Here is a 27294-nt window from a genome sequence, read left to right as displayed (position 1 = left end):
TGATATCCCCCCTTAGAGGGATGAACTAACCTCGGGTTTTGTCGATGATGACTTCATGTAGATGTTGAAGATGTGGATGCTCAATGTTGATGTAGATCACTTGGAGCTATCCATTTGAGTGAATTGCACTTTCAATACCTACATGGGTTAGTCCCACAAGGAACAAACAAGGATATCCATAGACATAGAGTGATGCACACACAAGATGATGTCCATGAAAACTTTTAGGTTACCTTGTCCCTTGTCTTACCAACAAGAGGGTTTGTGACTCCTTGAACTAGTGCAAGATGTGGAAGTTGATTGCACTTGTTCTTGCCAAAATGATAAGAGTGAAGTATGTTGGCGGAGTCACCCTCAAGAACTCTCTAGTTCTTCTTCTTTTGGATCCACACCATCTTGATGGGAATCCTTGGAGTTGTAGTCGTACTTGATGAAGTGGAACTTGAAGTAGTCTTGGGAATCCACTTGACTAAGGTCTTAGGAGCTTCTTCAAATGCATCAATTTCCTCTTGAAGCTTGTCCTTGCCTTTTTGCTTGTAGTCTTGTGGTGGAAGATCATCTTGAGCTTGTGTCCCCTTGAAAGAAGTATCATACTTCTCTTGTTGAGGAACAAACTTTGTCTTGGGGTATTGATCTTCTTCCCACTCAACTCCATTGGCATTGAACTTTCGTTCAAAACCAACACCTTGATTCTTCCGGTGCATTCCTTGCTTGCGCACAATTTCCTCGAATTGCTTACTCCCGGCAAGGCTTTTGTACACTCCTTTCTCTATAATTCCCTTCAATAAGCTATTTTCTTGCTCAAGTGTAACTTGGCTAAGAGAATCATTAGTGGAATCAAGAGAACTACTAGAAGCAACAATATTGGATTTAGCATGATCATTGTTACTGCTAGAGGAAGAATCTTTCTTGTTCTTGTTACTAGACTTGACTTGAGGCATGTAAGTGGATAAGAGTAAACGCTTGGCAATGTAAGAAGAACTTTTCTTGCGGAGATCATCATTGATTGCTTTTAAGAACTCATGCTCTTGCTCAAGATTGAGCTTTTCAAAGCGTAATTTCTCATGAGCTCTTAAAAGTTCTCGATGATCTTCGAAGATAGTTTCATGAGCTAACTTAAGAGTGTTTAGTTCTTTAGTTAGAGCCTCAATCTTCTCCTTATCATTGTCATTCGTTTTATCTTGATTAGCATGATTAATTGACGTTTCATCATAGTATTCATCACTAGAGTTGTCAACAAGCAAATCATCACCTAACAAGTCATCTTCATCACTATTGAAATCAACATACTCGGGGTGTGTTACCTTAGGACCTTTGGCCATGAAGCATCTTCCAATTCCTTCATTTGGTGAGTCAAATATGTCGTAGGAGTTGGTTGACACAAGTGCTAGACCGGCAACACCTTCATCTTGAGTATCTTCGGAGTCGGAGTGATAACTTCTCTCGGAGTGGCTGTCGGAGTCGGAGCCGGATACCCATTCACCAACATGAGCTTGATGTCTTCGTTTTGTGTAGCTCCTTGATGATTTTTCCTTCCTTTCCGAATCCTTGCTTCTCCGTGAGTATCTTCGTTCATAACGATCATCTCTACTCCTTCTCTCTCTTGGTGGTGATTCTTTGCTTCTTCTTTTTGGAGAATCTTCTCTTCTCTTGTAGGGAGCCGTACACTCATTGGAATAGTGTCCGGGTCTTCCACAACTGTAGCAGTTTCGCTCTCGACTAGAAGATCTTTTGTCATTGTAGGACCTTGACTTGAAGCTTCTATCTTTGCTTCTACTCTTGTAGAACTTGTTGAAGTTCTTCACCATTAAGCTCAATTCTTCATTGAAGTTTTGTTTCTCACTTGATGATGTAGGGGCTTCACATGAGGCTTTGTAGGCACCACTTGATTTGTTGTGAAGTTCCTCTTTATCCTTAAGTGACATCTCATGAGCAACAATTCTTCCAATCACCTCCGTTGGCTTGAGATCTTTGTAATTGGGCATCATTTGGATCAATGTGCACACGGTATCATATTTTCCATCCAAGGCTCTTAGAATCTTCTTGATGATGAATCTATCGGTCATCTCTTCACTTCCTAAGCCGGCAATCTCATTTGTGATGAGAGCAAGCCTAGAGTACATTTCAGCGACACCTTCACCATCCTTCATTTTGAACTTGTCAAGTTGACTTTGAAGCACATCCAACTTGGATTCCTTGACGGAGTCGGTACCTTCGTGCATATCAATCAAAGTGTCCCAAATTTCCTTTGCATTCTCAAGACGGCTGATTTTGTTGAATTCTTCGGGGCACAATCCGTTGAAGAGAATATCACAAGCTTGAGCATTGTATTGCAACATCTTCAACTCATCCGCGGTAGCTTCACGGTTTGGTTCTTTCCCATCAAAGAAGTCACCTTGCAAACCAACACACACAATAGCCCAAACGGCGGGGTTATGTCCAAGAATATGCATTTTCATTTTATGCTTCCAACTAGCAAAATTAGTACCATCAAAGTAAGGACCTCTACGGTGATAATTTCCCTCGCTAGACGCCATACTCTCCTAGGTTGTGAAACCAAGGCTATGACCACCAAAAGCTATGGAGATCAAAGCAAATGGAGACCAAAGCTCTGATACCACTTGTAGGATCGAAAGTATGTCTAGAGGGGGGTGATTAGACTACTTGACCAAATAAAAACTTAACCTTTTCCCAATTTTAGTTCTTGGCAGATTTTAGCTATTGTAGGACAAGTCAAGCAATCATCACACGATTCAAGCAAGCATGCAAAGAGTATATTGGCAGCGGAAAGTAAAGCATGCAACTTGCAAGAATGTAAAGGGAAGGGTTTGGAGAATTCAAACACAATTGGAGACACGGATGTTTTTCCCGTGGTTCGGATAGGTGGTGCTATCCTACATCCACGTTGATGGGGACTTCAACCCACAAAGGGTAACGATTGCGCGAGTCCACGGAGGGCTCCACCCACAAAGGGTAACGGTTGCACGAGTCCACAGAGGGCTCCACCCACGAAGGGTCCACGAAGAAGCAACCACCCACAAAGGGTCCACGAAGAAGCAACCTTGTCTATCCCACCATGGCCATCGCCCACACAGGACTTGCCTCACTAGCGGTAGATCTTCACGAAGTAGGCGATCTCCTTGCCCTTACAAACTCCTTGGTTCAACTCCACAATCTTGTCGGAGGCTCCCAAGTGACACCTAGCCAATCTAGGAGACACCACTCTCCAAGAAGTAACAAGTGGTGTGTAGGTAATGAACTCCTTGCTCTTGTGCTTCAAATGATAGTCTCCCCAACACTCAACTCTCTCTCATAGGATTTGGATTTTGTGGAAAGAAGATTTGAGTGGAAAGCAACTTGGGGAAGGCTAGAGATCAAGATTCATATGGTAGGAATGGAATATCTTGGTCTCAACACATGAGTAGGTGGTTCTCTCTCAGAACATATGAGTTGGAATTGTGTATGTGTTCTGATGGCTCTCTCCATCGAATGAAGAGGAGGTGGAGGGGTATATATAGCCTCCACACAAAATCCAACCGTTACACACAGTTTTCCAATCTCGGTGGGACCGAATCAACAAACTCGGTCGGACCGAAAAGGTAAACCTAGTGACCGTTAGAGATTTTCGGTGGGACTGACATGCAACTCGGTAGGACCGATATGGTTAGGGTTTGGGCATAACGTAATCTCGGTGAGACCGATTACACAAACTCGGTGAGACCGAATTTGGTAATTAGCTAACCAGAGAGTTGGTCAGGCAAACTCGGTGGGACCGATTTGCTCTTTCGGTGAGACCGAAAAGTTACAAAAGGGAAACACTGAATTTACATTGCAATCTCGGTGGGACCGATTCGCTCTTTCGGTGAGACCGAAAAGTTACGAAAGGGAAACAGAGAGTTTGCAATCCCATCTCGGTGAGACCGAGATCCCTATCGGTAGAACCGAATTGCTAGGGTTTGGCAGTGGCTTATGACAAGTGAAACTCGGTGGCGCCGGATAGGAAGAATCGGTATGACCGAGTTTGGCTTAGGGTTTAGGTCATATGTGGATATGGGAAAGTAGTTGAGGGTTTTGGAGCATATCACTAAGCACATGAAACAAGAGGCTCATTAAGCAACACCTCATCCCTCCTTGATAGTATTGGCTTTTCCTAAAGACTCAATGTGATCTTGGATCACTAAAATATAAAATGAAGAGTCTTGAGCTTTTGAGCTTGAGCCAATCCTTTGTCCTTAGCATTTTGAGGGTTCCACTTTCACATCCATGCCATGCCAATCATTGAGCTTTCCTGAAATAATCATCTTGGAATAGCATTAGCTCAATGAGCTATATGTTGTTATGAATTACCAAAACCACCTAGGGATAGTTGCACTTTCAACCTACTAAACCAATGGTTGGAGAACCACTCAAAATCTATCACAGTGCTGAAGCTTATTACTTGGATCATCTTCAATCCCTATGTGCTCGTGCTGAAACCCCAACTAGCTTAGTTGTGGGAAAATCCTTAGATGAGCATGCTTGTTATTTGTGACACCGAATATCCGAAAAAGGGAAAATTTTACTGGGTCAAATTCATCGTTTGCAATGCTATGCTTGGAATTTATGTGAAATATATGATTTTACTTGTTCTGAAAACCCTAAGAAACACCTTCCCTATCAATGTGAGTTTAGTGATAATGGAATCGTATCTTCGTATGCTAAGGGTGTTTATAATTACTATGATGTTCAACAAATTGAAGAATTTGTTGCTTTTAAGGGTGCTTATGAAATTGCTTCTTTGATTGAAAAGTATGATGCTACTCTTTACAAATCTGAAAAATTTGCCATACTTAAATATTGCTATGATAATTATGCTTCTAATGCCTATGTTGAACCATATATTGAGGACTACTCCACTGTCCAAGAAGAGATTAATATTTTGCAGGAGTCTATGGAAGCAGAAATTGATGAAACTGTGAGCTCATTGGATGAAAAAGATGATGAGGAGAGCGAAGAACAAAAGGAGGAAGAGTAGATTAGCTACCCGTGCCCATCTTCTCATGAGAGTAACTCTTCAACTCATACATTGTTTAATTTCCCTTCGTGCTTACCGAAGGATGATTTTGATGATGACTATTATGATCCCTTTGATTCTCTTGAAATATCCCTTTTTGATGATGCTTGCTATGCTTGTGGCCAAGATGCCAATATGAATTATGCTTATGGAGATGAACTTGCTATTTTTCCTTATGTTAAATATGAAATTGTTGCTATTGCACCCACACATGATAGTCCTATTATCTTTTTGAATTCTCCAAACTACACTATAACGGAGAAGTTTGCTCTTATTAAGGAATATATTGATGGGTTGCCTTTTACTGTTGCACATGATGATTTTGATGAATATAATATGCATGTGCTTGCTTCTCCTACTTGCAATTATTATGAGAGAGGAACTATATCTCCACCTCTCTATGTTTCCAATATGATAAAATTGCAAGAAACTGTTTATACTATGCATTGGCCTTTACTTTGTGTACATGAATTGTTCTTCTATGACATGCCGATGCATAGGATGAGAGCTAGAATTCGTTGTTGTATGATATATGTTAATTTGTGCTCACTACTAAATTACAAATCATTGTTAATTAAAATTGGCTTTGATATACCTTGGGATCCGGGTGGATTCATTACTTGAGCACTATATGCCTAGCTTAATGGCTTTAAAGAAAGCGCTGCCAGGGAGACAACCTGGAAGTTTTAGAGAGTCACTTATTTCTATTGTGTGCTTTTATAAAGTTTAGAAATAAAAATAATGTGCCAAGGTTTGCCTTTAGGATGTTTACATTTGCTTGATGGTTTGTACGGTGCAGGACAGAAACTTTGGCTGTAGTGCGCGATTTTACATTTTTAGTTGGAGCGTCAAACGGTTTTGATTCTTTTTGCACTGTCTTCCTATACAAATTGTTTATTTTTAATAATCTGGTAGAATTTTTCAAGTATCAGAAATATGGTGAATGTTCAGATTATTACAGACTGTTCTGTTTTAGACAGATTCTGTTTTTCATGCATAGTTTACTTGTTTTGATGAAACTATCCATTCATATCAGTGGATTAAGCCATGAAAAAGTTATACTACAGTATACACAATGCAAAAACAAAATATGAATTGGTTTGCAACAGTACTTAGAGTAGTGATTTGCTTCATTATACTAACGGATCTTACCACGTTTTCCGTTGAAGTTTTGTGTGGATGAAGTGTTCGATGATCGAGAAGGTCTTGATGTGAGAAGAAGGAAGAGAGGCAAGAGCTCAAGCTTGGGGATGCCCAAAGAACCCCAAGTAAATATTCAAGGAGACTCAAGCGTCTAAGCTTGGGAATGCCCCAGAAGGCATCCCCTCTTTCTTCAACAAGTATCGGTGTGTTTTCGGATTCGTTTCATTCATGCGATATGTGCAAACTTGGAGCGTCTTTTGCATTTAGTTTTCACTTTTATTTTATGCACCATGCTGGTATGAGATAGTCCTTGGTTGATTTATATAATTCTCTATGCACTTCACTTATATCTTTTGAGTATGGCCTTATAGAATGCTTCATGTGCTTCACTTATATCATTTGCAGTTTGGATTGCCTGTTTCTCTTTACATAGAAAACCACCATTTGTAGAATGCTCTTTTGCTTCACTTATATTTGTTAGAGCGTGGGCATATCTTTTGTAGAAAGAATTGAACTCTCTTGCTTCACTTATATCTATTTATAGAGATGACAGGAATTGGTCATTCACATGGTTAATCATAAAAATCCTACATAAAACTTGTAGATCGCTGAATATGATATGTTTGATTCTTTGCAATAGTTTTGCGATATAAAGATGGTGATATTAGAATCATGCTAGTGGGTAGTTGTGTATTGTAGAAATACTTGTGTTGAAGTTTGTGATTCCCGTAGCATGCACGTATGGTGAACTGTTATGTGATGAAGTGGAGCATGATTTATTTATTGATTGTCTTCCTTATGAGTGGCGGTAGGGGACGAGCGATGGTCTTTTCCTACCAATCTATCCCCCTAGGAGCATGCGCATAGTACTTTGTTTCGATGACTAATAGATTTTTGCAATAAGTATGTGAGTTCTTTATGACTAATGTTGAGTCCATCGATTATACGCACTCTCACCCTTCCACCATTGCTAGCCTCTCTAGTACCGCGCAACTTTCGCCGGTACCATAAACCCACCATATACCTTCCTCAAAACAGCCACCATACCTACCTATCATGGCATTCCAATAGCCATTCCGAGATATATTGCCATGCAAGTTCCATCATCATATACATGACTTGAGCATTCATTGTCATTTTGCTTTGCATGATCGTAAGATAGCTAGCATGATGTTTTCATGGCTTGTCCATTTTTTGATGTCATTGCTACGCTAGATCATTGCACATCCTGGTACACCGCCAGAGGCATTCATATAGAGTCATATCTCTCTTCTAGATATCAAGTTGTAATATTGAGTTGTAAGTAAATAAAAGTGTGATCATCATCATTATTAGAGAATTGCCCCAGTGAGGAAAGGATGATGGAGGCTATGATTCCCCCACAAGTCGGGATGAGACTCCGGACTTTAAAAATAAATAAAAGAGGCCAAAGAAGCCCACCAAAAAAGGAAAACAGAAAAAATAAAAAATGAGAGAAAAAGAGAGAAGGGGCAATGTTACTATCCTTTTACCACACTTGTGCTTCAGAGTAGCACCATGTTCTTCGTATAGAGAGACTCTCGAGTTATCACTTTCATATACTAATGAGAATTTTCATTATAAAACTTGGCTTGTATATTCCGATGATGGGCTTCCTCAAACGCCCGAGGTCTTCATGAGCAAGCAAGTTGGATGGACACCCACTTAGGTTTCAGTCTGAGCTTTCATACACTTATAGCTCTTAGTGCATCCGTTGCATGGCAATCCCTACTCACTCACATTGATATCTATTGATGGGCATCTCCATAGCCCATTGATATGCCTAGTTGATGTGAGACTATCTTCTCCTTTTTGTCTTCTCCACCATCATATTCTATTCCACCTATAGTGCTATGTCCATGGCTCACGCTCATGTATTGCGTGAAAGTTGAAAAGGTTTGAGAACGTCAAAAGTATGAAACAATTGCTTGGCTTGTCATCGGGGTTGTGCATGATGTGAATATTTTGTGTGGTGAAGATGGAGCATAGCCAGACTATATGATTTTGTAGGGATAACTTTCTTTGGCCATGTTATTTTGAAAAGACATGATTGCTTTATTAGTAGGCTTGAAGTATTATTGTTTTTATGTCAAATGATAGACTATTGCTTTGAATCACTCGTATCTTAATATTCATGCCATGATTAGATATGTGATCAAGATTATGCTAGCTAGCATTCCACACCAAAAATTATCTTTTTTATCATTTACCTACTCGAGGACGAGCAGGAATTAAGCTTGGGGATGCTGATACATCTCCGTCGTATCTATAATTTTTGATTGTTCCATGCCAATATTCTACAACTTTAATATACTTTTGGCAACTTTTTATACTATTTTTGGGACTAACATATTGATCCAGTGCCTAGTGCCAGTTCCTGTTTGTTGCATGTTTTTTGTTTCACAGAGTATCCATATCAAATGGAGTCCAAACGGGATAAAAACTGACGCATAATTTTTTTGGAATATATATGATTTTTGGGAAGAAAAATCCACATGAGATGGTGCCCGAGGTGGCGCCACCTGGGGCCATCATCATCACCGCGATCTACACCAACACCTCCGCCATCTTCACCAACATATCCATCACCTTCCCCCCTCTATCTACAGCGGTCCACTCTCCCGCAACCCGCTATACCCTCTACTTGAACATGGTGCTTTATGCTTCGTATTATTATCCAATAATGTGTTGCCATCCTATGATGTCTAAGTAGATTTTTGTTGTCCTATCGGTGGTTGATGAATTGCTATGATTGATTTAATTTGCTTGTGGTTATGTTGCTGTCCTTTGGTGCCCATCATATGATTGCACTCGTGGATCACACCCTAGGGTTAGTTGTATGTTGACAGGACTATGTATTGGAGGGCAAGAGTGACAGAAGCTTCAACCTAGCATAGAAATTGATGCATACGGGATTGAAGGGGGACCAATTTACCTTAATGCTATGGTTGGGTTTTACCTTAATGAACATTAGTAGTTGTGGATGCTTGCTAATAGTTCCAATCATAAATGCATAGAATTCCAAGTCAGGGATGACATGCTAGCAGTGGCCTCTCCCACATAATACTTTCTACCGGTCTAGTAAACTAGTCAATTGCTTAGGGGCAATTTCGCAACTCCTACCACCACTTTTCCACACTCGCTATATTTACTTTATTGTTTCTTTATCAAAACAGCCCCTACTTTTTATTTACGTACTCTTTATTATCTTGCAAACCTATCCAACAACACCTACAAAGTACTTCTAGTTTCATACTTGTTCTAGGTAAAGCGAACGTCAAGCATGCGTAGAGTTGTATCGGTGGTCGATAGAACTTGAGGGAATATTTGTTCTAGCTTTAGCTCCTCGTTGGGTTCGACACTCTTACTTATCAAAAACTATTGCGATCCCCTATACTTGTGGGTTATCAGTCATCCGTATGTTACTTGCCCGAGTTTCGATCGTCGGTATCTCAATACCTAGTTCAATCTCGTTACCGGCAAGTCTCTTTACTCGTTCCGTAACACATCATCTCGGAACTAACTCATTAGTTGCAATGCTTGCAAGGCTTAAGTGATGTGTATTACCGAGTGGGCCCAGAGATATCTCTCCGACAATTGGAGTGACAAATCCTAATCTTGAAATACGCCAAATCAACAAGTACCTTCGGAGACACCTGTAGAGCACCTTTATAATCACCCAGTTACGTTGTGATGTTTGGTAGCACACAAAGTGTTCCTCCGGTAAACGGGAGTTGCATAATCTCATAGTCATAGGAACATGTATAAGTCATGAAGAAAGCAATAGCAACAAACTAAATGATCAAGTGCTAAGCTAACGGAATAGGTCAAGTCAATCACATCATTCTCCTAATGATGTGATCCCGTTAATCAAATGACAACTCTTTGTCTATGGCTAGGAAACATAACCATCTTTGATCAACGAGCTAGTGACGGCGGTTCTTCAGGTGGGTCATCGATCATGCCACCGAGCAACTCTGGATCTTTTGCACTGTGGATGGCAAACTGCTCATCACACCTCCTCTGTAATATGTCGATTGTGCTCCCAAGGACTGTGACGCTGATATCGCTGCCAATGGGCCATCACTAGTACAGTGAGCTACTAAACAAACGGTTTTTAACCCCTTTCCGCGACGGCATTTGGAACCGTCGCCAAGTGAATGTGGGCGATAGGGGAGTCCTTCCCACACGACCTAGAAACCGTCGAGGATATGCCCTCCCGGCACACACGCTCGGCAAAATGAGGTCGTGTGCGACCGGCGAGCGCTCAAATATGGAAATACGTACGGTAGAGCTAAAAAATACAATTATACGGCGAAATTGTTTCCGGTCGCAAGTACATCCCACACGGTCAGTCCCCACTAAACATTTCCGTTCATATGTACATCCCACACAGTCGCTCCAAGGAAAACGTTTCCGTTCAGAGGTACATCACACACAATTTTTCCCATTAAATCGTTTGCGTTATTGAATGTATCACACACGGTCCGTAGAAGAAACTGTCACATCCCTAGCTTCTGGTAATTCTCTAGGCTAGCTTCATGTGTGCATCATGTCTATATTCCGAAAGTTGAAATGAGAAAATTGAAAGCCTCGGAAATCATTTTAATAAAGGGGCAAGAAACCCTAAAATTGCAATCAGTAAATCCAAAATGCCCTAGAAATAGCTCTGATAATTTTGGCAAGAGTTATAAATCAAACCAAAATTTTGGGACATTTCTAAGGAATTATTTGGGCTCTGATTTTAAATCAATATTTTATTTGAATTTGGAGTTATATTCATAATATATAATGAATATATTTTCAAATGTCCTAAGATATTTTATGTTTATGAGGAGTAGACCTTAAGTGACATAAAATTATCCAGGGGAGTTTTGGCACTGTTTTCAAATTTGTTTGAATTTGAATTCAGTGGCAATTAAATAGAAAACAGAACAGATATATAAAAAAAAGAGAGAAGCCCAGCCACTTACCTGGCGCCCACTTACCTGGCCCAGCTCCTCCAGCGGCCCAGCCCGCCACCGCTACCCTCCCTGTCGCCTTCCTCCTCGCGCCAGTAGGCAGACGAGGGACACGGCGCACGCGCCCGAGCTCGCCACACCACCACCCTGCTCGTCTGCATCGCCTGGCCACCGCGACGCCACGCGTCATCTCCTTGGCGCCGCCCCGACCCCCTGGACCCCCTCGCTCTCTCCCTCTCCCTTGTTTCTCTCCTCTGCTTCCTCTCTCTCACTCGCCCGAGCGCAGCCGCAGCCGCGCCACCGTAACGCCGCGGCCACCGTCTCCCCCTCGACCCCTCGCTGTGCTTGCGAGCTCCGTCTCGACGTCCCCGACCTCCTCGACAAGCCACGACGCCACGGACGCGCTGCAACGCCGCCATCACCACCGTCTTCATCGCCATGGCCGGAGATCGCCGCCGCTCGATTCGCAGCAACGAGGACGCCCCCGAGCTCACCAACCCCTTCGTTCGATCCGCTGTGAGCTGCTGCATCGATCCCCTCCCTCCCCTGGCACTTTTTCTCCTGCTAGCGCCAATATCCACCGGAGCCGAGAGCTCTTCGCCGCCGGCCATGTCGCCACCGTAGCCACCGTTGCCTAGAGCTGCAACCGAGCACGCGGCCGTGCTCAGTGCAACACCAGGAGGTCGTAACGCCCCCCTTTGCCTCCTGCCGTGCTCCCTAACACCGACCCCGAGCTCGCCCGAGCTCCGGCCGCCGCCGAGGTCGACGCCGTGCTCAACTCCGGCCACCTCGCGGCCTCCCGTCCGTTCCTTTGGATGCGGAGGAGCAAGAGCTTCTCCCTAGTGCCCTCAGCGTGCCAAACCACCGCTCGTAGCGCCAAACCCGCCACCACCCGAACTCCGGCCGCCGCCGTCGTCATGATTGCCGTCGCCTCCGGCCACCCTAGCTTCTCCCGTTTGCCCTGTTAGATGCGCGCGAGCCTGGGCATCCCGTAGAGCCCCTCCGCCGCTCTTTTGGTCATCGGAGGGCGAATCCCGACGCTCTCCGCCGTCCCTGGCCTCGCCGGCGACGAGCCTCGGGTCAACTCCGGCGAGTTTGACCCGGGTTTGATCCCACTGGCCGGTTTGACCCCCCTCTGTCTCACTGACACGCGGGCCCCGCCCGGCTAATTAAGTTAGGTTAGTATTAACTAAGCTAGGTTAGTTTAGTTAGACACTGACACTCGGGACCCACCGGTCAGAGTTTGACCGGACTGTGCCACGTTGACCTGCTGACGTCATCATGACGTCAGGATGACGCAGTAATGTTTTCTGGATTTGTTTTTATTCAGAAAATTCCAGAAAATTGTATAAACTTCTAAAAATCATAGAAATTCAACCGTAACTCCAAATTAAATAATTTATATATGAAAAATTATCAGAAAAATTCAAGGAATCCATCTGTACCATTTTCATGCATGTTAGAACAACTTATAGCTGCTGTTTAGCACAAATCAATTAAATGGCATTTGAATAATCACATATGGAGTTTAAATTTGAATCTTGTATTCAAACCAACTTCATTTAATCTGTTGCTAGTTGCATTAGCTCAAAACACATTCATTTTGCCATGTCATGATCATGCATCATATTGTGCATTGCATTGATTGTGTTCCCTTCTGTGTTGCCGGTATTTGTCCCCTCTCGATAGACGTGATACCGATGATGTGATCGTTGACACTGATGAAGACTCAATGCTATCTTCAGAAGTGCCAGGCAAGCAAAACCCCCTTGTTCATTCCGATACAAACCCACTCTCTCGCTCCTGCTCTCTTTTACTGCATTAGGACAACAACGATTCATCTGTTACTTGTTGCGGTAGTTGAACCCCTTTATCCTTTGCATGACCTGTCATTGCCACAGTAAATAGATGAAACCCACTAGCATGAGTAGGAGTTGTTTGAGCCCTGTTGTGCCTACTCATTCTTGCTTGTTTGTCATGCCTGCTACTGCTTAGAGTTGTGTCAGGTCTGATTCATCGGGAATGGATCAGAGGTGTGTGAACATGTCCTACCATTGAGAGCTAAGTGTGTGAACACGATTTGGTAAAGGTAGCGGTGAGAGGCCATGTAGGAGTACATGGTGGGTTGTCTCATTGAAGCCGTCCTTAGGAACTGAGTTCTGTGTTTGTGATCCATGACTCAGCTACTACCATACATTGGGCCCTGAAATATGACCCCGCTCGACTTCTTAATCACCCTTGTCCTCTGTCCAGGAGTTGCAAGTAGTTTCTGGTGTTTGTAGTATGCTGGAGGCCGTGGACAGCGCTGACCGTAGGGGTGGGCTGTGATGCGGTAGGCACGTGGCCGGGTAAACCGGGCACCCGTTTGGTGTCACGGAACCCTGTTCACATCGTTTGGGGCTGTGAGCGAAACTCCGGCCGGATCTCCTCATGGATGGAACCCGAATAGGCGATAAACCTGGACTAGAGACTTAGGTGTTTAGGTAGGTCGTGGTCTACACCCACGTCGGCTTTCGCTTGAAGTCTGCCGAGCACATGTCGTGTGCAGACGCTAAGTGGTGGAAACATGTATGAAGAAGTACACCCCTGCAGGGTTAACATCATCTATTCGAATAGCCGTGTCCGAGGTAAAGGACTTCTGGGTTGCTTATATCAGTGCATAGACAAGTGAAAGTGGATACTTTAAAATGCGCAAGATAAGCGTGAGTGCTATGGATGGCGTTCTCATAGGGAGACGGGAGCGGATCCATAGTGGTGTATTGACATGGTGAATATGTGGACTCGTGTGCGCCACCTCAAAAGAGGCGCTTGCAGTCGTAGTTTAGGATAGCCACCGAGTCAAAGCTGGCTTGCTGCAGTTAAACCCCACCATCCCCTTGTTGAAAATGATGCATATGTAGTTAGTTCTGATGTAAGTCTTGCTGGGTACATTTGTACTCACGTTTGCCTATTTTATGTTTTTGCAGAGAGAGTTCAGTCTCACTAGTAGTTCCACACGGACTTCGACGTTTAGCTTGTTACCTCAGCTACGATCTTGTGCCTCAGCAGGATTTGGTAGATAGTCAGGCTTCTCAGCCTTTTTCATTTATAGATGTCTGTACTCAGACATGATAGCTTCCGCTTGTGCTTTGATATGTATGCTCTGAATGTTGGGTCATGAGACCCCTGTTTGTAATATCTCGCTCCTCGGAGCCTAATGAATAAATACTTGAGTTGTAGAGTCATGTTGTGATGCCATGTTGTATTTGCACATATCGAGCATATTGTGTGTATGTTATTGAAATGCTTGGTATGTGTGGGATCTGACAACCTAGTTGTTTATCCTTGGTAGCCTCTCTTACCGGGAAATGTCTCCTGGTGTTTCCACTGAGCCATGGTAGCTTGCTACTGCTCCGGAACACTTAGGCTGGCCGGCATGTGTCCTTCGTCGTTCCTGTGTCTGTCCCTTCAGGGAAATGTCACGCGATGAATACCGGAGTCCTGTTAGCCCGCTACAGCCCGGTTCACCGGAGTCCTGCTAGCCCAGTGCTACAGCCTGGATTCACTCGCTGATGACCGACACGTTCGATGCTGGGTCATGGATGCCTGTCCCTGTAGGTTTGTGCCACTTTGGGTTTACGACTAGCCATGTCAGCCCGGGCTCCTTATCATATGGATGCTAGCGACACTATCATATACATGTGCCAAAAGACGCAAACGGTCCCGGGCAAAGGTAAGACGACACCCGTGGGAATACCGTGCGTGAGGCCGCAAAATGATATGAGGTGTTACATGCTAGATCGATGTGGCATTGAGTCGGGGTCCTGACAGAAACTGTGTGGCAAAGGCTGTCCATCACACACAGTTTTTATGTGGTAAACATTTGCGGAAGGTGGCATAATGCAAACAGTTTTCAAGAGAAAGTCATGTGTGATTGTTTTTTTTGAAGGTTAGGACAGTAGGAAATGCTCCTACTGCTTATATATTACCACAATGTAAAAAGTTTTGTTACATATGCACAGGGTGGGGGGGAGGGAGGAAGAATCACAACTACATAATTAAGTTACAAGGAGGAGGCAACTTCCTTAGCAAGGATCCCTCTACATCTACCTCTATGTATAGGCTCATTGTATAGTAGCCAAAGTGTCGTGCACAAGTTATTTTTTGTGATCAGGTAGTCTGTGTAAGAGGTCTCAAAAATCATTTTTGAACCTCCCTTTCCATGAGTCAATGCATGGCGGCACTTTTCTAAAGTAATTGTTGTTACATTCCTTCCACAAGCTCCAAGCTGCCAGGAGGAAAATCTCCAAGATCATTTTGTGATTGTGCCTTTCTTTCAATCTTTCCAGCAGCTCGAGGCGATTATGGTGATCACTCCGGGTAATGTTCAGTATCCTCCAGCAAGATTGGCTGAAAGTGAAGTGGAAGAAGAGGTGTTCCACCGTTTCTTCAATGTGTTGACCACATAACAAATAGTCCAGGTTGGTCCCAATGTTATAGTGTCTCCGTTTTAGCATGTTCCTTGTATTGAGACGGTCAGAAAGTAGCAGCCACCCGAAAACTTTTATCTTAGCCGTGCACTTAGTTTTCCATAGCCATTTGAATGCCACATGTGCAGTTATCTCTCTGAAGTAGTAGCTGTAGTATGATGTTGTTTTGAAACTGTGTGCACCCCAGCAGCAGGTCCATTTATCATGCGCGTTTGTGAGTTCCACGTTTTCTACCTCTCTTTGGATCTGCCTCAGCTCATCATGCGCTTGTACTGAAAGCGGTAGATGAAAGAACTGAATTGGAATGTCTCCGTTCTTGCAGTAAGACAATGCTCTTGGGTACTTTTCCTCATGTATAGAATTGTTCCAGTCATCTTTCCAAAACAGGGCTGAGTTGCCATTGTGCACATTGACTTGGGTCACTCCCTGATAAATTGGCATTAAATGGATGAGGTCCCGCCACCAAAAGGGGCCGCAGGGTTCTGTTGCATGGGGTACAGACTCTGTATAGTATGTGTTCCAGATGAGGCTAACCCAGGGCGTGTCTTGCTGATTGTAGAATTTGTGTAGGAGTTTGAGTAACAAAGCATCGTTCTGAACATGTAGGTCCAGTATCCCGAGCCCACCACTCTTTTTTGGGCGGCAACCCATGGACCAAGCTGCCAAGGAATTACATTTGTCCCCATTATCCGTTTTCTTGTTCCAGAGGTAGTACCATCGGATTTTGTCCAATTGGGCAATAATTTTCAGAGGAAGTCTTAATGTACCCATGGGGTAGATAGCCAGTGACCTGATGATGGAGTTGAGAAGTGCTAGTCTACCCGCATAAGACATGAGTGACATAGCCGCAGTGCTTTTTCTTTCTGCCTTGCAAACAAACGGTGTTAGATCCAGAACCGAAGGTCGAGTAGTACCTAAGGGCAGTCCAAGGTAAGTGAATGGCATGGTTGCTTGAGCACAGCCAAGGATCACTGTCAGCGTATCGCATTTGTCCTGAGGGGTGTTGATGGGCACCAAAGTGGACTTATGAAAGTTGATTTTGAGTCCCACTGAAGTGGTATAATCCTCAAGTATCTGTTTGATCTTGGCGACCTGGTTGATGCATGCAGGGAGGGCGATTATTGTGTCGTCAACGTATTGAATCACCGGGTATTGGTCATTTCCCTTTGGCGGGATCGGGTGTTGGATGGTCTGGTTTTGAAGTGCCTCATTAAGAGCGGTTTGGAGCAGGTCAGCTGCTAACACAAATAGCAATGGTGACAGAGGATCGCCCTAACGCACTCCGCATTCGCAGATAAATTGGCGACCTGGCACCCCGTTGAGAAGCATCGAGGATTTTCCCGAGGAGAAGATATTTTCCATCCAGGTTAGCCATTGGGTTGGAAAGCCCATGTGTTTCATAATGAGCGACATCGCAGGGTGTTTCATAATGAGCAATATCACAGGGTGTTGGATCGTATCAAATTCCTTCACGAAGTTTAGTTTCAAAAGTACGATCTCACGTTTGGACGCTCGGCACTGGTGAATATACTCGAAAGCCCAGCCAAGGCAGTCATGAATGGAACGACCACGTAGGAAGCCATATTGGTTGCGATGAACAATCTGCAGAATAATCTTCTGAAGGCGATTGGCAAGGATCTTGGTTATAAGCTTAAGACAGCAATTCAGGAGCATGATCGGACGAAAGTCATTGACTGCCACAGGAGCATTCGTCTTAGTTATCAAAGTGATATGTCCATAATTGATGCTCTCCAGACTCAGATTTCCTCCATGGAACTCTTCACATAGCTGATAAATATCATGCTTGATAATAGGCCAGCAAGCTTTAATGAATGCACCATTAAACCCATCCGGTCCTGGGGCCCTATCTGGTGGCATTTCTTTGACTACCGCATCTATTTCTGCATGTGTAAATGGGGTAATCAGGCTGTGAAAATCTACCTCTTGTCGGAGCATTTGTGATAGGTTGAACTTCATTGGTTGTGGATTGTATGATCTCAGTCTATCTTTGTATGTGTCAAACAAGATTGCATCTTTCGCTATGTGATCGTTCACCTCAACTCCATTGTGATCTTGCAAGGTTTTTATAAAGTTCTTTCTGTATCTTTCAGTGGCCACCGCTTGAAAATTTTGGAGTTCTCATCACCAAATTGAATCCATCAAATGGTGCATCATTTTTTCCAATGTTCTTTTCGATATTGTAGAAGGCGAAGCAAGTGTTTTGTGAGTATATCTCTGAAATTACCTTCTGGCAAAGTGAGGGACCGCCGGTCTGCAATGTTGTCTAGTTCAACCAGAGCTTTATTGTTGTCGTGTGTGATTGTTCATTGATCCAACACGGTTTATTCCTAGAAACTGTATGTGTTGCCTAAGGTCATCGCCCACGGTATTTTTTCAACAACCGTTTGCGATAGCAAAACCCAATTAGTAGGCTAATTCTCCATTAGCAGGCTAATTATCCGATTATTCATAATCCATTTATTAATCTAATTGACATTTCATATTAAGCACACAATATATTTCATTTTCATAATTGAAATACATTAGAGTACAACATCATATAGCTTCAGCTACCCCATTACACAACTACACCAGGACCAAGTTTCACATGCAACATCTATAACCTTTCAAAATTAGCATCATAGACGGTACATAGACGGATGTATCTCATCTGGGAAACTGATGAAGCAGAAGGCGAATATTGAGCCTTCATTGATGTTGAAGGTCTTTGTAACTTTAGGCCAGTGCATGTGGATGATTGACCGTCCATCCTTTGTCCTCTTCAGGAACACATCAATATTGAACCATGGGTGTTGTATGAATAACTTTCTCGCCTCCTGACCATACATGTGGTTTGAGAGGTAATCATCAGTGAACTGCTTTGGAAAGGCCTGAAAACAAGGATGTACATAAATATCTTCTCTATATTGGAAATGGGGCAAAGGAATAAGAAATGTAAGGTATAATAGTTAGTACCATCCTGTAGTGAACTGATGTATTCTTCATTATGCAGACAAAGATCTTGTTGTTTTTTGTCGCTAATGTCTTTATCCTAACAATCTTTCTGAGTTTCTTGACTTGACTAATATTCATGGACATCTCATTTCCCCATATGAAAAAAGGGTCAAATAGTGGGTCAAAACCTCTGACAGCAGGACCTACATGTGCAAGACCAAATTGTTAAAAACCTAAATATTAGAATGGTTCCTGCAATTGCACAATAATGTGCTATTAGACAATGTACCATGCACGCGCTAATCTCGATTGTAAGCCTCAGTGCTTCCCATTGTTTCCCTGCAACACATATAAGGTAGTTAGTCATCAGGTTAAGTAAGGGTTCACATGCTATCAGTAAAATATGTTGATGAAAAATAAGCACATTGCAGATTCATCATATTAATTCAAGCAACACGAAAAACCCATTTATCCAAACCAAGCATGATTAAGAACTAGGAAATATAGCACTTGTATATGTTTCTCATGTATTAAGTGTAGCCAAATTCCATTTATTCCTCACATGCACAACAATACAAAATTCTACCCACGACAATTGAACATCACATTGCAGAATTGAACCAAGCAGTTAACTAAACACCACAACAAATGAACTAACATTAACTAAGCGCCACATTGCACAATATAACATACTCCTAATAGAAGATCAAACAGTTAACCAAACAATTAACTATAGCCAGTTGTAGCAATTGTATTTGTTTCTCATGTATTTACTACAGCCAAATTAAATTTATTCCTCACATGGTATACAACAACAGAATGCACCCACAACTATGGAACATCACATTGCAGAATTGAACCAAACAATTAACTAAACACCACAACACAAATGAACCAAACGTTAACTGAGCACCACATTGCACAATGTATAACCAAACCAAGCATGCTTGACAACTTGGAAATATAGCGGTTGTATTTGTTTCTCATGTATTTTATAATGATAAATTTGATTTATTTCTCACATCAAAGACAATACAAAATTGCAGCCTGAAGAATTGAACATCACATTTGCAGAATTGAACCAAACAGTTAACTGAAGACGACAACTAATTAACAAAACAGTTAATAAGTGAGCACCACACTGCATGACATATAGAACATATATACTAGAGTAACAGATTGCATGGTAAAATTAGATAGCACAATTCACTAGAATTTGTGAAGGAAAGGCAGGAGCAGCACACGCAACGGGTAAACCGAGCATGCTTAACTGGCGTAGCTAGCAAATGGCAAGGTGCTTCTTCAAGATCTGGGGGTCGGCACGAATGGCAGCCATCGCGACCTCATCCGTGCATGCGGTCGCGATTTTCTTCTCCGCTGCCAAATGCTCCTTGAGATCCTAGCTATACTACATGCACCATGGCTTAGGGCGACACTTATTTGGTGGAGGGGTCGGTGATTTGGGTGGAAGGTGTCACGCTCGCGCCGGCGATCGGGGCATGTGGGATGTGGAAGGACGAGGACGATGGGTTTGGGTGTGGATTACCTGCCTGGATAGGCGATGCCGACCAGCGAGTAGGGGAGTCACCGGAGAGGAGGCAGCGGTGCTGCAAGCAAGGAGTGAAGGTTTCAACTTGGAAATGAAGGCAGAAATAGGGGAAATGTGGCTTTTGGTGAGGGGAAGGGGGCAAGGAGGTAGATATTTTTGCGGAAGCCGAAAATTTGGAATCACTTCAGCCAAAAATTTGGCGCGCAAAGTGTAATCACACATAGTCCCTTATTCAGAGCAGGTTGTGGACTGTAGCAGTCGCACCTTCTCGCGTAAGCCGTATGCGTACTATACTCCGATGGTGCTCCAAGATATTTTGTGCTGCATCTCACACGGTTGGTGATAATAAACTATGTGCGATCTACTTGATTTATTGTCTTATTTGAATTACGTAATGGGGTCACAGCTACAAAGGATGGTGTTTTAATTGTTAGAACTTTTATCTGCAGTGAACATGCAACTATAGGTGTGTCGTCAAAAAACTTGGAATTATTCAGGGTTCGTTTGGACATTTTTATACATTAACTGGGTTTTCCAGGCATTTTGTGCGCATAATTCAAATTTGAACTACATGCACATGCTCCAGTGCATATAAACTGGTTGAAAAATCAAATATGTGTCCTTGGTTGCATGCTTAGGTCCCATACAAGAAATGGGAATGAATTTCAAACACCCTGCCACCGTCACTCGGCCGCAAACATTGACATATCTGGTTTTTAAATTCTAGTAAACCCAACTCATTTGAAATTCATGAAACTTGGCATGCTATCATGGAGCGGCATCAACATGCCGTCGTAAATTTTTTGTCCCATTTGGGGCAGGTTTGGGTATAAGCTTCTCACAAACCAGAGCTTCTCACAACAAGCGTGATGGTTTCGGTAGGGAACGTGCCACCATTGGGGACGAAATGATATCCTTGCATCTTATTTCTTTCAAAAAAATTCAAGTGTCAACATAGAATAACAAGAGTGTTGTGTTCAATTTTGGATTTTTTCGGGGTGCGTTTGGACATTTTTATACATAACTTTGTTTTCCAGGCATTTTATGTGCATAATTTAAATTTGAACTACATGCACATTCTCCGGTGCAAAAAAACTAGTTGAAAAATCAAATATGTGCCCTTGGGTGCATGCTTAGGTCCCATGCAAGAAATAGGAATGAATTCCAAACACCCTGCCACCATCACTCGGTCGCAAACATTAAGATAACTGGTTTTTAAATTCTACTAAATCCAAAACTCGTGTGAAATTCATGAAACTTGGCATGCTATCATGGAGCGGCATCAACATGCCATGGTAATAAAATTGTCCCATTTGGGGCAGGTTTGGGTATAAGCTTCTCACAAACCAGAGCTTCTCACAACAAGTGTGATGGTTTCGGTAAGGAACGTGCCACCTTTGGGGACGAAACGATATCCGTTGCCTCTTATTGCTGTCAAACAATTTTGAGTGTCAACATAGAACAACAAGAGTGTTGTGTTCAATTTTGGATTTTTTCGGGGTTCCTTTGGACATTTTTATACATTAACTGGGTTTTCTAGGCATTTTATGTGCATAATTCAAATTTGAACTACATGCACATTCTCCAGTGCATATAAACTGGTTGAAAAATCAAATATGTGTCCTTGGGTGCATGCTTAGGTCCCATGCAAGAAATGGAAATGAATTTGAAACACCCTACCACCGTCACTCGGCCGCAAACATTGAGATGTCTGGTTTTTAAATTCTAGTAAATCCAAAACTCGTGTGAGATTCATGAAACTTGGCATGCTATCATGGAACGGCATCAACATGTCATGGTAAAATTTGTGTCTCGTTTGGGGCAGGTTTGGGTATAAGCTTTCTCACAAACTAGAGCTTCTCACAACAAGCGTGATGGTTTCGGTAGGGAATGTGCCACCTTTGGGGACGAAACGATATCCGTCGCCTCTTATTGCTTTAGAAAAATCGAGTGTCAACATAGAACAACAAGAGTGTTGTGTTCAATTCTGGAATTTTTCGGGGTTCGTTTGGTCATTTTTATAGATTAACTGGGTTTTCCAAGCATTTTATGTGCATATTTCAAATTTGAACTACAGGCACATTCTCCAGTGCATATAAACTGGTTGAAAAAAATCAAATATGTGTCCTTGGGTGCATGCTTAGGTCCCATTTAAGAAATGTGAATGAATTTCAAATACCCTGCCACCGTCACTCGGCCGCAAACATTGAGATACCTGGTTTTTAAATTCTAGTAAATCCAAAACTTGTCTGAAATTCATGAAACTTGGCATGCTATCATGGAGCGGGATCAACATGTCGTGGTAAAAAATGTGTCCCATTTGGGGCAGGTTTGGGGTATAAGCTTCTCTCAATCCAGAGCTTCTCACAACAAGTGTGATGGTTTCTGTAGGGAACGTGCCACCTTTGGGGATGAAACGATATTCATCGCCTCTTATTGCTTTAAAAAATTTGAGTGTCAACATAGAACTACAAGAGTGTTGTGTTCAATTTTGGAATTTTTCGGGGTTCGTTTGGACATTTTTATACATTAACTGGGTTTTCCAGGCATTTTATGTGCATAATTCAAATTTGAACTACACGCACATTCTCCAGTGCATATAAACTGGTTGAAAAATCACATATTTGTCGTTGGGTGCATTCTTAGGTCCCATGCAAGAAATGGGAATGAATTTCAAACACCCTGCCACCGTCACTCGGCCGCAAACATTGAGATACCTAGTTTTTAAATTCTAGTAACTCCAAAAGTCATCTGAAATTCATGAAACTTGGCATGCTATCATGGAGCGGCATCCACATGCCGTGGTAAAAAATTGTTAGCTTCCTGAGGTTTAATTCGGTTTCCCCAGTTATTAAATATAAAACACTCATCGCAACCGTTTTATTAGAACACCCATATGCAAACCGACAGCTTCCCCAGGAAGCCAAGGGAAAATGTGCCGAGCAGGATTTGTGCACCTCTTGATTGCAAACGTTTTAGATAGAAAACCCATATGCAAAGTGAGAGCAGCGCGCGATTTGTGCATCCCTTCAACACAAATGGTTGTTTTGGATGACCCGTGTGCAACCACGTACAAACAATTTGGTAATATTTGCATCTGTCATATTGGGTATGTTGCCATTTGGCAAACTGGAAATATTTACATTTGTTGATCTAGTAACGTTGCCATTTGTCAATCCTTGTAACCCTGCGATTTGTCAAAATATGCAGCTAGAAATCATTAGCACTATCTAATTTCACCGAGTCGGGCGGGAAGCTTGTGCGGGAACCTGCAAGGTTACGCGGGAACGAGCTCACCGATGATCCATTGGCGCCACCGTTTGGCCAAAAGAACGCCCCCGCGCATTTCTCAAGCTTGCGCTGTAAGCCATCTGCGGTAGCGGGGTGACGAGGCGTGCGAGAGGAGGACGAGAGGACACGTCTAATAAAAAAACGTTTGCGATTTAATTACCTACTATACCCCCACCCTAGTTTATAAGTAGGATTTAACTAATAAAATACGAATGCATGCCACCATGGTTGTAGTAGCCACTATGTAAGTGGATGTTTAATTTGGTTATGCAAGCATGTCCTTATAAGTGTGTGTGTGTGTTGTTCTATATGCAATCCCATCGCACAACACACACACACACACATCTTATTAGCAGCAACCGTATGTGTTATTATCGGTATTCACACACATTTCTGATTAGACACCTGTTTGCTGCATATCACACACATCTTGTTAAGTTGAACCGTTTTTGTTCTCTTATGTCAACGCAGACTGTAACGACCCGAGCTCAGACAGTCAAGCCTCTGTGTATCTGTGCCATCCCTGGATCGGTATGCTGGCACACACAGTACATCAATATATATATTAAAGTGCAATCACATGTATAAATAATGTAAAACTAATATATACCTCATAAGTCTCAGCGGAAACAAACAATCGGGCGTGGAGTCCCATCAACGCCATCAGTAGGTTGAGTGTAGACCGTAACCCTATGACGTAACTCTTACTCGTCAGAAGAAACATATCTGCAACATGAGACGTCGCAGCCGTGTAGGTCAGTACATTGAATGTACCGGCAAGATCACCATAAGAGAAATCAGATGATAAACTATACTATATGCAGTATGGCTTTGTGGCTCTGTATCTAAGTTTTGTTTGCGTAAAAGCTGGTTTTATTGTCCCTACATCAAAGGAATTATCCGGGGTCTGTACTACGGAGTTTTCTATCATGACATGGTTCCGCCAACCGATGTCTCATAGCCCAAATCATCATAAGTTGCCCATAATTAATTTAGCAGTCCGGTGTTGAGAGTTCCGAGATAGATCCAAGTCCAGAGGATCAAATTGTCCATAAGCGGAGACACGACTAATCGATTAGGTTTTAACCCTCTGCAGAGGTTTGTACACTTTACCCGCAAGATTCGATCCCTCTCTTTACATTCTCGCACTTCAGGGTGTTTGAGAACAAGATGACCGAAACATGGTCTTCCGAAGAGTTCCTCTGACCACTGTCCGGTGCTCATCCAATCCTACCGTAGTTCTACATCTGCTAGCACCATCCCAGCCAAAGTCACGACTAAGGTCAACCAAGCCAGAGCCCATAGTGACTTGCGGTTGCACAGGTAAGCTTCCGGGGATGAAGTATCCTTCCGTCTCTTTGAGTCTGGGTGAAGCTTTCCGCAAGATGTCATGGCGCTTCTCCATGCATCCCGGCCAACCACTGGTTTCTCTAGGGTGCCCGTCAACCGTCCTTCACCCAGTAGTGTGTATTGAATTCTTGTCTCGAGTCTCGAAAATCTTGAGGAGTCCTGAAGATGCAGTCCTTGCCGGTGCCATCATGAAGTTGTCGCCATTGACGTAGAGTCCTCCTTCTTCACACCACTCTCATGCACTCATACCAAACCCCGTCTACTATAGCGTAGCATTAAAAATATATAACGTCCCGGGTTTGATAACAGGGAGATGGTTCCTACCTCATGCATTCTACTCAACTACAAGATTCAATAACACCACTGGAGAGACTGTTAAAAGGGTGATACTACATGCAAATAAACATAGGTATGGAAAACATGGTCAAAGTGAACTTGCCTGGCCAGTTGGTGAAGATATTATCGCTCTTAAAAACTTGATAAACTAGTCGTCACTCTCCGACGAAATCTATACAAGCAAGCATAGTATTCACATAAGCAATCATTCTAGCACTCAATCATAACAATCAAAACAACAACGAAATCGAAATAGGATCAAAGGTAAAAAACAAATAAAACTCCAAATCACTCAAATAAACTTATAGGGCTAATCTACACCACAACAACTCTACCTAACAACAAGTAAAAATCCTAAAACAAAAAATACTTAACCCAAGGTAAAAATAATTATTCGCTATGTAACACAAAGTATTTTTCCTATAATAAAATTCTAACAGTACCTAGAACCTCTAACACTATTCCTATTGCTAGCAACTAGTCATACAACAAACAACACCTAGAACCTCAAGAATACTAAGTCTAATAAATCCTAGAAATCACCTATTGTTAAACAATAGAATATATGACACACTGGCGAAAACTAGCAAAAGAAACTAAATAAAACTAATTAATAATAATTAAACTACAAACAATACTAAAAACAGAGTAAACAGTACTGTTTACAATAAAAAGCTAATCTAACTAACTCACTAACATGCAAACTAAACACTACTGCATAGCTAGTCTAATAAGTAACCAGTAGCAAAAAGAATCGGTCAAAAATAATATTCCTAACTCAAAATAGCTCAAATCTAGTGATTTGAGAAAATTCATACAAACACAAATTTAAACTGCTCAAATAAGAAATACAATTAAACTAACATAAACTTCATAAAATTTGTGATCCAAGGCAGTTGGATTCACTCAAAAATACCTCATAGATAATTATCTGCGGATTTTACAAGATTGAAACTATTATGTTTTAAAAACAGAACGAAAAAAGGCAGGTCGGGATTACTGTAGCTGTTTCGGTGAGGGGCTCGGGCGGAGTGGCTCCGGTGGTCCTTTGGGCGAGGCGAGGGGATGGGCAGGGCGGTGGAGCGGGGCGGAGCAGCTGGTGGCAGCGGTGGGTGGCGGCGGTGGGTGGCGGTGGGTGGGGCGGAGCAAATGGCGGCGGCGGCTCCGACGAACTCCGGCGGGGCAGCTTGGTGACGTGGGGCGAGGAGAGGAGGGACTAGGTGGGGGAATGGATGTGCGATGTGGCTATTTATAGGGGGAGGAGGTCGTCTTGGAGGAGGGGGCGAGGGATTTCGCGAATCCCGCGATTCCGGCGATGCTCCGGCGGTGGCTGTAGATCGTGAGTATCTTGCCTGGAGGAAGGAGATGATTCGGTTCGGATCGGGCCGGATTTGGCCCAAAAAAACAGTACCTTCCCTTTTTTTGAATAACCCGCAAAGAAAAATCATTTTAGAAAATAAAATAAAAACAAAATATAGGAGTATTATATATCAAAATGATCAGAAAAATAAGCCCAATTTAATGGGATATTTTCCAGGGGCAAATAAAATACTTTTTGAAAAGTCATTTTTTAAAATTCAAACAAAAATCAAAATGACTTTCAAAACTCTATGGAAAATTTATTCCAACATTTTTGGGGTGTCATGTTACTCCCTCTCAACACTTTTTTTCAAGTGTTCTTTGTCAGAAAAGTTTTTGAATAAAACTCAAATGCCACTTTGAGTTAAAAAATAAATTAAATGACAACTTCAAAATGAAATTTTTCTTTACTTCCCACTCTCTTTCATTGAAGAAATCATGAGGATCATTGAGTGGCATGAAGTTTGAAATATTTCCAAATTCAAATATTTTCAAACAGAAACTTTTTTTTGGAAAGTCCTTTTTATTCCCTCTCAACAAAACTTTAAAAGTTTAAAATTCTAATAAATTTCACTCAATCAATCACTCAACAATCAATCAACAATCATATATTTTAATTATTATAACATTCCAAAATTTAGAATTTTGGGATGTTACACAAATAGTTCATCCGAGTGAACTGCATGCCATATATCGCACACACCTTAAACTGGCTGACCGTTTCTTTTGTGTTACCTAATCACAAATAGTTCATCCGAGTAAACCGTATTTTGTATGTCGCACACACCTCCATCTGGCTGCCCATTTCCT

The sequence above is a fragment of the Triticum aestivum genome, chromosome 1A, assembly GCF_018294505.1.
Source record: "Triticum aestivum cultivar Chinese Spring chromosome 1A, IWGSC CS RefSeq v2.1, whole genome shotgun sequence".
NCBI classification, from domain to species: domain Eukaryota; kingdom Viridiplantae; phylum Streptophyta; class Magnoliopsida; order Poales; family Poaceae; genus Triticum; species Triticum aestivum.
This window is presented reverse-complemented; position numbering follows the sequence as displayed.